Genomic DNA, 12,577 nt, shown 5'->3' with positions numbered 1-12,577 from the left:
GCAGGGAAGAGTGGAAGGGGCTGGGAAGTGTGTTGGGGTAATGGGATGGGAGATTATTTGAAATTGGAGAACTCAATGTTGTCTTCCGGGCTGTTGACTGCTCAGACAGAAGATGAGGTTTGTTCCTCCAGTTTGTGGCTTGGTTTGTTGTGGTAATGGAGGAAGCCAAAAATAGTCATGTCAGAAGGGGAGTGGGAAGGGGCTTTAAAATGGGTGGAGACTGGGAAGTCAGCTCAGCCTCTGCGGACCCGGCTGTGATGCTCAGCAAACCGTTCCCCAAGTTTACGCTCGGTTTCCCCAATGTAGAGAAGACCACAATTGGCAAAGCACAGCAGGTCAAGCAGCATCCGATCAGTAGGACAGTCGAAGTTTTGGGCACGAGCCCTTCATCAGGAATGATGCGTGGATGTTCAGAGGGGCATCAGTGTCCTTCTGTGCCAGTTGTCAGACAGGTGCAGCAGGCAATGAGCAAGGCAAGTGGTGTATTAGCAAGAGGAATTAAGTTCAGAAGTGGGGATGTCTTCCTGCAGTTAGGGGGTCATTGAATATATTCAAGGCTGAGTTCATCTGATTTTTATGTGAATGTTTATGGGGAAGGCAAGAAGGTGGTTTTAAGACTAATATAGGGCCGAGTTACAGAGCCATGCAGCACAGAAACAGCCCCTTCAGTCCAACTAGTGAAAATGGAGGGACTGATTGTGGGATGGAGATTTTCAGCTTCCAAGGAATAAGAGAGGAAAGAGTTCACTATAAATTAGAATTTATGGGATCGGTTGATGAGCCGAGGAGTGTCAGTTGGAGTTTAATTTAGAGACATCAGAGGTTTGCATTTTGGTCAAGCAATCCAGGCAGGACTGACACAGTGAAGGGGAGTGTTGCAGAATAAAGAGACCTTGGAATGCTGGAGTCTCAGGTGGACAAATTAGTGAAGGCAGCGTTTGGTTTGCTTTCCTTCATTGCTCATAGCATTGAGGAGAGGAGTTGTGAGATCATGTTATACACACTTCCCACTTGAACGTGTTATCTAACTGCTTAACTGTTTCTGTTCTTTGGTATGTTAATCCCAGAACCTGTTTTCAGTAACTTTCTCAAGAACGTAATTTAAATGCAGAGCTTTTATATCAAAAATGTCAGGCTGACTCGACATTGGGACCCAGACAGAATTCACACCTATTGGTGGGTAGGCTGGGACTTTTTTCACTGGAGCACAGGAGGTTGAAAGGTGAAGGTATCGGGTGCCTCATTAGCAAGTTTGCAGATGGGCATTCAGATTGATGGAATATCAGATAGTGAAGGGGACTGTCAGACGATACAGCAGAATATAGATCGGAGAGTTGGGAGGAGAAATGGCAGATGGAGTTCAATCCAGACAAATGCGAGGTGATGCATTTTGGAAGATGCAATTCAAGAGCGAGCTATACAGTAAATGGAAAGGTCCTGGGGGAAATTGATGTACAGAGAGATCTGGGTGTTTGGGTCTATTGTTCTCTAAAGGTGGCAATGACTGTCAGTAGAGTGGTCAAGGCAGCATACAACACGCGTTCCATCATCGGACGGATTGAGTAAAAGAGCTGGCAGGTCATGTTAAAGTTATATAAGATTTTGGTTTGGCGCATTTGGAATACTGCGTACAATACCGGTCGCCAGATTTCCAAAAGGATGTGGATACTTTTGGAGAGAGTGCAGAGGAGGTTCACCAGGATGTTGCCTGTTATGGAGAGCGCAAGCTATGAGGAGAGGTTGAGTAGATTAGGATTATCTTCATTGGAAATAAGGAGGTGGAGGGTGGGGGTCCTGATTGAGGCTGAAAAACCATGAGGGTTGTAAACAGGGGTGGATAGTAAGAATTATTTTCCCAGAGGGGAAGACTTAATTACTCAGGGTCACGAGTTCAAAGTGAGAGGGGAAAGGTTTGAGGGAGATATATGTGGAAAGTTCTTTACACTGAGGGTGTGGGTGCCTCGAATGCATCGCCAGCGGAGTTGGGATCGATAGCGTCATTTAAGATGTAGCTAGACAGATACATGAATGGGCAAGGAGCAGAGGGATACAGATCCTTAGAGAATAGGCGGCAGGTTTAGATAGAGTATCTCGATCAGCATAGCCATGGAGGGCTGAAGGGCCTGTTCCTGTGCTGTAAGGTTCTTTGTTCTCTTTATAGAGGTTTACAAAACCATGAGGGGCAAAGATCAGGTGAACGGCATGTCGTTTCAAGATTAGGGAGCAAATTAAGGTGAGAGGAGAAAGATTTAAAAAAACACATGAGGAGCACCTTTGTTTTAAACAGTGGTTTGTGTGGAATGAATGTCCAGAGGAAATGGTGGATGCAGGTTGAGTAACAACGTTTAAAAGACATTTGGATAAGTACATGAATAGGAAAGGTTCAGGGGGATATGGGGCAAACACAGGCAGGTGGGACTAGTTCAGTTTGTGAATATAGTCAGCATGGACTAGTTGGGCTGAAGGGTCTGTTTCTGTGCTGTATGACTCTGTAACTGTTCTGTACTGGTCTTGAAACCATTTTACTTGCCTTCCCCCATAAACATCCACTTCATGGTTGTTCTAAAATCAGATGAATTCAGCCTTGAATATATTCAATGACCCCCTAACTGCAGGAAGACATCCCTACTTCTGAAATCAATTCCTCTTGCTAATATTCCTCTTGCCTTGCTGATTGCTTGCTGCATCCGTCTGACAACTGGCAGTGACTGGTGTGGAAGGACGCTGAGGCCACGTTTTACATCCACACATCATTCCTGAGGAAGGGCTCGTGCCTGAAACGTCGATTCTCCTGCTCCTCGGATGCTGTCTGACCTCCTGTGCTTTTCCAGTGCCACACTTTTCGACTCTCATCTCCAGCATCTGCAGTCCTCACTTTGTCCACATCTCAATATGTCACCATTTAAACAACATACCTCCTTTCAGCAGTTATTTTTTCATAACCGAGGCTATCACTTCACACTGTGGGACTGCATTTGCCGTGCGTTTGCCAATTGAGACAGAGACCTGGACCAACGTTTCCCGACTCTGTCCCTTCCCTAGATTGACTCGCTTTCTTTTCAGTTGCTGCAAGTCAACAATTTAACCCCAGAATGAAAAAATGAAATGGTAAAGACAGTGCCGTACTCACAGATGGTGGAGAGAGGAAGGAAGTTGCAGTCTGAGTTGAAGCTCGATCTTCATTTGGAGAGGAGCAGCAGCATCAGCTTCAGAACCTGATGGTCCATCTTCCGCATTCAGACAATTGGGGAGCTCTGATTGGCAGGAGGCCCAGGCTCCTTGTCTGGCTTCTCATTGGTCCATTTGAAGAAGGGTTTGCACTGTTTCTGCAGACAGAGCATGCGCGGCTTTTGCTGAACCAGCATAGAGTCAGAAGTGTACAGCATGGAAACAGACCCTTCGGTCCAACCCGTCCATGCCGACCAGATATCCCAACCCAATCCAGTCCCGCTCCTCAACACCTGGCCCACATCCTTCCAAACCTTTCCTATTCATATATCCATTCAAATGCCTCTTAATTGTTGCATTTGTACCAGCCTCCACCACTCCCTCTGGCAGCTCATTGCATACACGTACTACACTCTGTGTGAAAAAATTGCTCCGTAGGTTTCTTTTACATTTTTCCCCTCTCACCCGAAATCTATGCCCTCTAGTTCTGGACTCCCCAACCCAAGGGAAAAAGCTTTGTCTATTTATCTTGTCCATGCCCCTCATAATTTTTTAAACCTTTATAAGGTCACCACTCAGCCTCTGACACTCCAGGGAATACAGCCCCAGCCTGTTCAGCCTCTCCCTCTAACTGTACCTCTTATGCTCGCATCCAAATCATTTACACAAGTGACAAAAAGTAGAGGACCGAGCACCGATCCTTGTGGCACTCCACTGGTCGCAGGCCTCTAGTCTGAAAAACAACCCTCCACCACCACCCTCTGTCTTCTACCTTTGAGCTAGTTCTGTATCCAAATGGCTAGTTCTCTCTGTATTCCTTGAGATCTCACCTTGCTAATCAGTTTCCCATGGGGAACCTTGTCAGACGCCTTACTGAAGTCAATATACATTACATTACTGCTCTGCCTTCCTCAATTCTCTTTGTAACTTCCTCAAAAAACTCAATCAAGTTTGTGAGACATGATTTCCCACACAAAACCATGTTGACTATCCCTAATCAGTCCTTGTCTTTTCAAATACATGTACATCCTCTCCCTCAGGATTCCCTCCAACAATCTGCCCACCACTGACGTCAGCCTCACTGGTCTATAGTTCCCTGGCTTGTCCTTACCACCCTTCTTAAACAGTGGTACCATGTTAGCCAACCTCTAGTCTTCTGGCATCTCACCAGACATGCACAGCATGCTGTATGGAGATGCTGTTCCTGATGGATTTAAAGTGTCCAACTGCCACAATTTCTACCCCCCCCAGTCACTTGACATCACCGTGCAGGCTCCTCGCTATTTTTGATGTTCATGTTACCTGGAACCCTCATGATTATATCAATCTCAATGAGGTCACCCCTCAACCTCCTGTGCTCCAGTGAAGAGATTCTCAGCCTCTCCTTATAACTCAAACCCTCCAGTCTTGGTAATATCCTGGTGAATCTTTACTGAACCCTCTGTAATAGTATTCTTCCTATTATAGGGCCACCAGAAACGTTCTCAGTACTCTACAAGTGGCTTCACCAACATCCTGTACAAGTTCTAAATGATGTCCCAACTCCTTTATTTAATGGTGTGAACAAATAAGGTAAGTGTGCTGAATGCCTTCTGAAGCACCCTTCCAACCAGTGATGCAACTTTCAATGAAGTATGTACCTGAACCCCCCCCCCCCATATCCCTCTGTACAAGTCCTGCCCTTATTTTAGGAAAATGCAATCTCTCACTTTTATCTATACCTCTCTCATAACACGCTCTCTCTCAGATGTACACACACCCTCTTACAGGCTTCTCCTCCATCACACTCCCTTGACAAAGCATGTGCACACATGCTCTCTCTCGCGCGCGTGCACACACGCACACATAACGATGGAGTGCATTTGCAGAATTATATTTACAGATATATTCAACTTTGCACAAAAAGCGCACAACATGCAGGTAGTCAATCCATATAATATTTTATACATTTCTGGTTTGGAAATAGTACCAGTCTGATTTAAGATTGGGATACTGACACACCTTTCATGCATTGTCTGGGCTGAGATGTCACCAGTTTAAAAAAACCCTTGTGATCTTGAGAATATGACTGAATAGTAGTACTGCGATGTACACATTAATGAAATAAAACCTGCAACCCATTCTAAAAGATGAAAGACTTAACAGCAATCTACATTTGTCAATATATCATTTCAGTTGCATGACACTGTGACCTTTTGCTCTTAACTCTGTGTCTTATGATCCTGCTCCACAGTTCCCCGATGAAGGAGCAGCGCTCCGAAAGCTAGTGCTTCCAAATAACCCGGTGTTGTGATTTTTAAACCGTGTCCCACCTCGTCCAACAGCAGCACCTCCACCTCCTTTCTAATGAACACAGCCCACACTTCCCAGTGCTGTCAGTAAACTGCCGCTGAAACAATGCAGTGCCTGCACTCCCAAAAAATGTAAACTTCTAACGAAACCAGCTACTCAGTCACTGCTCCATCTGATATACAACATTGGAAACTTAATGCAGGAGGCTGCAAGAAATGAGCAGCTTTAAAACAAAAACCGCTTGGAGCTCTAAGCTTTCAATGAGAGTCTGAGTCTGACAGAATGTTCAGGTAACCTTTATTGTGTCCCAACATTGTTACAGCTTCAGTTGCCCCCAGCAAAAAGGCAGAGAAAGAGTAGATGTTTGTTAGACAGCTCAACAACAGGGGGAGGAGCAAGGGACGGGGCAAGGCCAACAGCAGGCCCCCGCACTAAGCCTGCATTGCCTTGCACAGTTTACAAAAATCCCTTCCCCTTCAGAGACTCCAAACAGTGTGGGAGCAGGCCACTCGGCCCAAAGACTACACACTGATCCTCCGAAGGGTAACCCACCCACGCAATTCTCCTGCCCGTATTGCTCAACATTTACCCGTGACTAATGCACCTAACCTGCACATCCCTGTGCATGATATCCCAACCCAATCTCGTCCCACCTGCCAGCACGGGGCCCATATCCCTCCAGTTGCTTTTTAAGTGTTGTAATCGTACCAGCCTCCACCACTTCCTCTGGCAGCTCATTCCATACACGTACCACCCTCTAAATGAAAAGATTGCCTCTTAGGTCTCTTTCATATCTTTCCCCTCTCACTGTAAACCTATGCCCTCTATTTCTGAACTCTCCCACCTCAGGGAAAAGACTTTGTCTATCTATCCTATCCATGCCCCTCATGATTTCATAACCTTCTCTAAGGTCACCCCTCAGCCTCCGATGTTCGATGGAAAACAGCCCCAGTCTGTTCTGTCTCTCCCTATAGCTCAAATCTTCCAGTCTTGGCAACATCGTTGCAAATCTTTTCTGACCCCTTAAGTTTCACAACATCTTTCTGAAAGGAAGGAAACCAGAATTGCACGCGATATTCCAACTGTACAGCAGTAACATGACCTCCCAACTCCTGTACTCAATATTCTGACCAAATAAAGGAAAGCATACAAAACACCATCTTCACTATCCTATCAACCTGCGACTCCACTTTCAAGGAGCTCTGAACTTGCACTCCAAGGTCTCTTTGTTCAGCAACACCCCCGAGGACCTTACCATTAAGTGTATAAGTCCTGCTAAGATTTGCTTTCCCAAAATGCAGCACCTCACATTTATCTAAATTAAACTCCATTTGCCACTTCTCAACCCATTGGCCCATCTGATCAAGATCCCATTGTAATCTGAGGTAACCTCCTTCGCTGTCCACTACACCTCCAATTTTGGTGTCATCAGCAAACTTACTTACTATACCACTTATGCTCACATCCAAAAAGAAGTGGGCCCATTATCTATTTTCAAAGTGGAATTGACAATATATTACATGTACTGACTGCCTGCAGATTGTGCAGTCTTTCAGCAAAGTAGAATGTTTAGGGTGCAGGTTTGCTCGCTGAGCTGTAGGTTTGATATCTAGACGTTTCGTTACCTGGCTGGGTAACATCATCAGTGGTGACCTCCAAGTGAAGCGAAGCTGTTGTCTCCTACTTTGTATTTATATGTTTGTTCTGGATGGGGTTCCTAGGATTTGTGGTGATATCAAAGTTATGAAGAGAGATACATATTTTGTTGAACCAAATACAATAGCAGTGGAGAGAATTTCAGAAAAGGGCAATAAATATTTACTTTTTACCCCTTATTCAACTCATTCAAGAATTTCAAATTGAATCTGAGCGAACTTGAGAGCAAATGGCAACATTCGTTTGTTAATAGACTCACCATAAATTATGAAAGATCACTTTTATCTAAGTCACAATGTTTAATCCCAAATGGAGCAATTAAGTGCAAAGTTACTTTCAACCATTTAATAAAACACTGCAAATTTTATTTCATATGAAAATACATTCATTTTATAATTTGGATAAGATCTTTACAAAGGAAATATACTAAACAAAATAGCTTTCCTGAGTATCAATATTGACAACAGTTATGCAGCTATTATTTGGCAACTAATTGAAATGATTTCAGAATAAATGAGCAGCTTCATTATTATACATTGAGATATTGCATATCTTGGCTCTCACCCAAGTATTCTCCGAAGGAAAAAATGCATCTGGATGGGGACATGAATAGGAAGAATTCAGAGGGATGTGAGCCAAATGTTGGCAAATGGGTCACTAGATTAATTTAGGATATCTGGTTGGCCTGGACTGAAGGGTTTGTTTCTGTGTGCTCATTACAGACGCCCCTCTTCTGGGATCCCCATACCAGCTGTTATTTTCATGAAATAATCTGACAATTGTTGACTTCCATCAACCTATTCCATCTGGAGAAATTTCCTCTCTCTGCAAAGTGTGGTTCACGTTGGCAAATTCAATCCTCTTCCGGTCCTCAGGAACACTCTATAATGCACAACGTTCTCAATACCTGTTTAACGTTCAGTGGGGAAACTATTTTCGGTCCAACAGTTGCACAGAATTCCTCAGAAATGTTTTTGGCAAATGTACTGCTCCCACGAGAGCTCGTGGGCCCACAGTTCAAATGCTTTTAACAGCTTTTTTTCTCATTTCCCCAGGATGCAGAATTTCTCCCACCAGAAATTGTTTGCCCTGAAAAAAATCCAGCAGGAACGTGATTGTGGAGCTATCAGTAAAAAGGCACCAAGACCATGTACAATAGAGCTAAGGGAGAGCCCAATGGGAACAGCATTCTGAGGACCATTGTCTCCCATACAGTGCGAGTGCTTGAGTCACTTGGCACATTTTTTACAGCACTCAAGCAACTCCTCTTGCAAAACATCAACCCTTTAGTCCTGTAGACCTGACCAGACCCCCTGCTGTAACATTTCAGTAACCGATTTTGACAAACTCTCCCCAATATACACCAAACCAGACTATTATTTCTTCAGCTAAGGTCAAACTACCAAATTCCTTGTCCTTGATGGCAAAGATGTCCCTCATAAGGTCATTATCGGAGCCCTTGTTCCCACAACAGTACCTTGTCCTGGCCAGTCATCGTACCAGCACCCACCACTTCCTCTGGCAGCTCACGCCATCGCTCAAGCGACTCCACGTTGAAAGCGTCTGGTCTGGTGCACCAGATGACATCAGGATAATCTCAGATCGTTCCAGATCGCATCGATACTCAGTCAGTGGTTTTCACAATCAGGATGTTGTACGTGATCAAAAAGGTCAGTGAGTAGGCGATCCCCCCACCTCTTTGTTCAAGTATCTCTACGAGAACTCCCTTGCTGGAGGGTCCCTTGGAGACACTTCAACTGGACTTCATTGAGTTGGAGAAATCAGTTGAGTTGCTATAAATATGTTTTGCTTATTGTTGTCTTTTCTGAGTGGACTGAAGCCTACCCTCCTCCTAACGCTACTGCTGAGACTGTGGTGAAGATTTTGTTTAAGGAAATAATTCCCTGCTTCAGTATACCTGCGTGCATTTGCTCGGACAATGGACCACACTTTGTAGGTAATATTAATGGAGAACTCTGTTCCCAGCTTTGTATTTGTCGGCAACTGCATGGTGCTTAGCATCCTCAGGCGGCCGGCCTTATTCAATGTTTTAACCAGACTCAAGACTAAACTTGCCAAATGGATGGCAGAGTCTGGCCTTTCCTGGTTATGCTAATCCCTGTGGCCTTATTCCAGATGCGATCCATGTCTGCGAGCAAGACACGACTGTCTCCAGCTGAGAGTCTCTCTGATCACCCCTTGGAACGATTCGGCTCCCTTCTCAGTCCACTTCCACCACATGACCGAAGCAATCATTGGTTATGTTCTTGCTCTAACGAGTGTTATGTGTGCCTTTCACTCCAAGGAGCGTGTGGCTGACAGCGATGTTCCCTCCCTTTCAGCATCGTCACGGGTAGAAACTGGTTCGTTGGTGCTTGTCAAGACCTGAACTGGCAAAGGTCTCCAACCTTGTTGAGATGGCCCCTTCCAGGTTTTACTTCCCACCCCTACGGCAGTCACAGTCGTTGGGCGCTCCGCTTGGGTCCAACTGTACCATTGTAAATTGATTGACCGCACCAATCAAAAGGGGGGAAGAGGAGGAGAGAATCCTGGAATCCCAACAAAAGGAGTGGACACTGTCCTGTTGGGTTTTTGAATCTTGCTGTTATTCTCATGTTAATCTTATGACAGATACTTGAATTAAGAGGAGAGACTTGTTGGGGATCGCCTATCTCCTTACCTTTCTGATCACGTACAACATCCTGATGGGGAAAGCTACTAAGTATGGATGCGACCAGGAATGATCAGAGATTATCCACCACCCATGCTGAGATGATGTTGTCCAGTGCACCGGACCAGACACCTTTGACGTGTGGAACGTGATGAAGATTGATTATTGCAATGGACTCTTACATCAGAAAGACCAGATGGTCCATCTGGACAGTAGAAATCAGTGGGAGTTACCATGTCATTACCATGTTTTTTTTATTTTACCTGCAGACGCAAGTCTCGTGAGGATAAAAATGCTCAACCGCGTTATTATGGTAAATATTTTAAGGACGCCTAGGAACACCATCCCTTTTTGCAGGTTGTGCCGACTTTAGAAAAGGGAAGCCTGATAGGGGAAACTCCTCGATCCACAAACAACTTCTCCAGAGGCAGTAGTCTGTTACTCCTCTCTCTCGGGAGATGACTTACTTGCCCTGTCCCCAGTCCCAGATTCCATTCTATTTGTCAGACTTCCTACTGCCGACCCTGCGAAGAGAAATATCACTTTCCAATACCTCCGGTCTGTGTATACAAACAGCTGGTGTAACACTGGCTGGGGTACAGCAGGCCTTATGCGGCACATGGACCTGGAACGGAACCCTTCCCTTGTGCATTTATAGGCCTTTTCTCTTTTCAGAACCTGATACTGTCACCAAGACTATGTATAATAGGTCTAAGGGAGAGCCCAATGGGAATAGCATTCTGAGGACCATTGTCTCCCATACAGTGCGAGTGCTCGAGTCACTTGGCCCATTTTTTACAGCGCTCAAGCAACTCCTCTTGCAAAATGTCGACCCTTTACTCCTGTAGACCTGACCAGACCCCCTGCTGTAACATTTTAGTAACCTATTTTGACAAACTCTCCCTAATATACACCAAACCAGACTATTATTTCTTCAGCTAAGGTAAAGCTACCAATTTCCTTGTCCTGGATGGCAAAGATGTCCCTCATAAGGTCACTATCAGAGCCCTTGTTCCCACAACAGTACCTTGTCCTGGCCAGTGGACAAGTCGATGGAACCTCCATCTGAGGGGGATGCACCGGTCGGTCTCGGCCAACCTTGCTCCACCTGGAAGGATCCCAAGGGACTGGGTGACAATACAGGACACCTGATAGGCTGGGGAATCCAGAGTACCCTGGGGTTGGAAGGATCGGCAGGGGTGTCAAGTCAACAGAACCGCAATTCCCTCTTTTGCGGCCTGACCATTCGAGGAAATAAGACGAAAGAGGCTCTGAAACAGAGTAAACTGCGATTATCAGACCTGTGTCTTTACTCTGTGCAGAATCGGTCTGCCTTAGACTATATCCTCCCCCAGGAGGGTGAGGTCTGCACCATTGTCCAAGATAAATGCACTACGGGCATTCCTGATCTCACTGGCAATATTACTAAGATACAAGAAGAGATCCAGGTTTTCCTTGACAGAATGACTGAAGGGACCAGTTGGGGAAACTGCAGATCGGGCTGATGGTACAATTGGCTTATCAATTTAGCTACGTCTGTTTGTCGGTATTGGTATTGTTAGGTATTTAATTGCTCGGCTTATGAGGTCACTTAGTGATATAGATTTGCCCCAGAAGATGCTCCTTTTGCGATCAGATAGCTCACCCACACGTGTCGATGGCGATGATAAAAACGACCAGATGAGCTGCGAAGATGGTGGTGCCGCTCTGCAGGATGTTGATGGCTGGACCACCTTGAAGGGCATTCGTTTGGACTAGCCTTCTCTTTCAGTAATCGTGGTGCAATCAAAGGGAGGAATGAGTGTGTGGACATCTGGGTGATAAAGTCTATAGCCTTAAAACTTGTCTTTAAACATTCAGACTAAAATGTAATGCTGAATTATTAAATACATTTACTGCACTAGAAAATAAACTGGCAGGAAGGCTCAGAAAGAGGGCAGAACTTAAACATAGGGACACCTGGGCTCACCAAGTGATAACAGGATGCTGTAAGGCAATTAAGAACGTTTGCCTCAGCATCGGTGAATCTGTGTGAACAGGACCCCAAGTGATAACATTCACAGCCATTCCCTTGTGAGACCATTTTAGTGCTGAGGCTGTTGATTCCCGTAGAAAATTAACTCTTAGTGTTTATCTGCACTGGATTGAAATGAATTGCCTTTTGAGACTTTCTGATGATATTGAGTAGCCATTACTGGTTATTAAATACAAACTCTGTAAAAGGAAATATTGATAAAGCTTTACCTTACTTGCTGCAGCCGTAGATCCAGCGGAGGAAACAGGCCGCGGGCATACTTCCGGCTTCAGGTGGCCCCGCCCCCTGGGTCTGGTCCCGCCCCTTCCGGAAGCAGCTCGTAAGCCCCGCCGCTGGGAGCCAAACCTCTTTCCTCCAAGCGCACCAAACCCCGCCCTTTCGCCACGGACTCCGTGCGAGTCAAGACCACGCCCCCTGCCCGCACGCGCAACTGCCCACAAAGCCGCGCGCCTCCAGGCTCGACGCGCGCACCGCCCGCTGACCCGGACCGCTGCTGAGTCCTTCATCTTTTAGAAGTGGTTGCAGGTTTCAGTTCATCAATATATAAAGTCCAGAACTTTAGATCAGATTCCCTACAGTGTGGAAACAGGCCCTTCGGCCCAACAAGTCCACACCGACCCGCCGAAGAGCAAAACCCCCAGCCCCATTCCCTGTCAGCCAACACTACGGGGCAATTTAGCGTGGCCAATTCCCCCTAACCCGCACGTCTTTGGACTGTGGGAGGATACCCGCGCGGGGGTGGGGGGGGAATTGAA

The 12,577-nt window shown here is 45.8% G+C and overlaps 1 protein-coding gene and 1 long non-coding RNA gene across 6 annotated transcripts in view; one reads left to right on the top strand and one right to left on the bottom strand.

Annotated features, from left to right (window-relative positions):
- The window catches only part of LOC148145034 (uncharacterized), a 47,699-nt gene extending 37,108 nt beyond the window's left edge, over positions 1–10,591 (bottom strand). For all 5 annotated transcript variants that reach the window (XR_015751724.1, XR_015751721.1, XR_015751725.1 and 2 more), the window contains exon 1: positions 7,086–10,591. This is a non-coding gene — a long non-coding RNA (uncharacterized LOC148145034). The remainder of the gene's footprint in view (positions 1–7,085) is intronic.
- The window catches only part of LOC148145032 (uncharacterized), a 106,683-nt gene that overhangs the window by 38,563 nt on the left and 55,543 nt on the right, over positions 1–12,577 (top strand). The window lies entirely within an intron of this gene.

Source organism: Chiloscyllium plagiosum, unplaced genomic scaffold, assembly GCF_037043375.1.
Source record: "Chiloscyllium plagiosum isolate Xiang-an unplaced genomic scaffold, Cpla_swu_hap1 HiC_scaffold_27, whole genome shotgun sequence".
In the NCBI taxonomy this organism is placed as follows: Eukaryota; Metazoa; Chordata; class Chondrichthyes; order Orectolobiformes; family Hemiscylliidae; genus Chiloscyllium; species Chiloscyllium plagiosum.
This window is presented reverse-complemented; position numbering and strand designations above follow the sequence as displayed.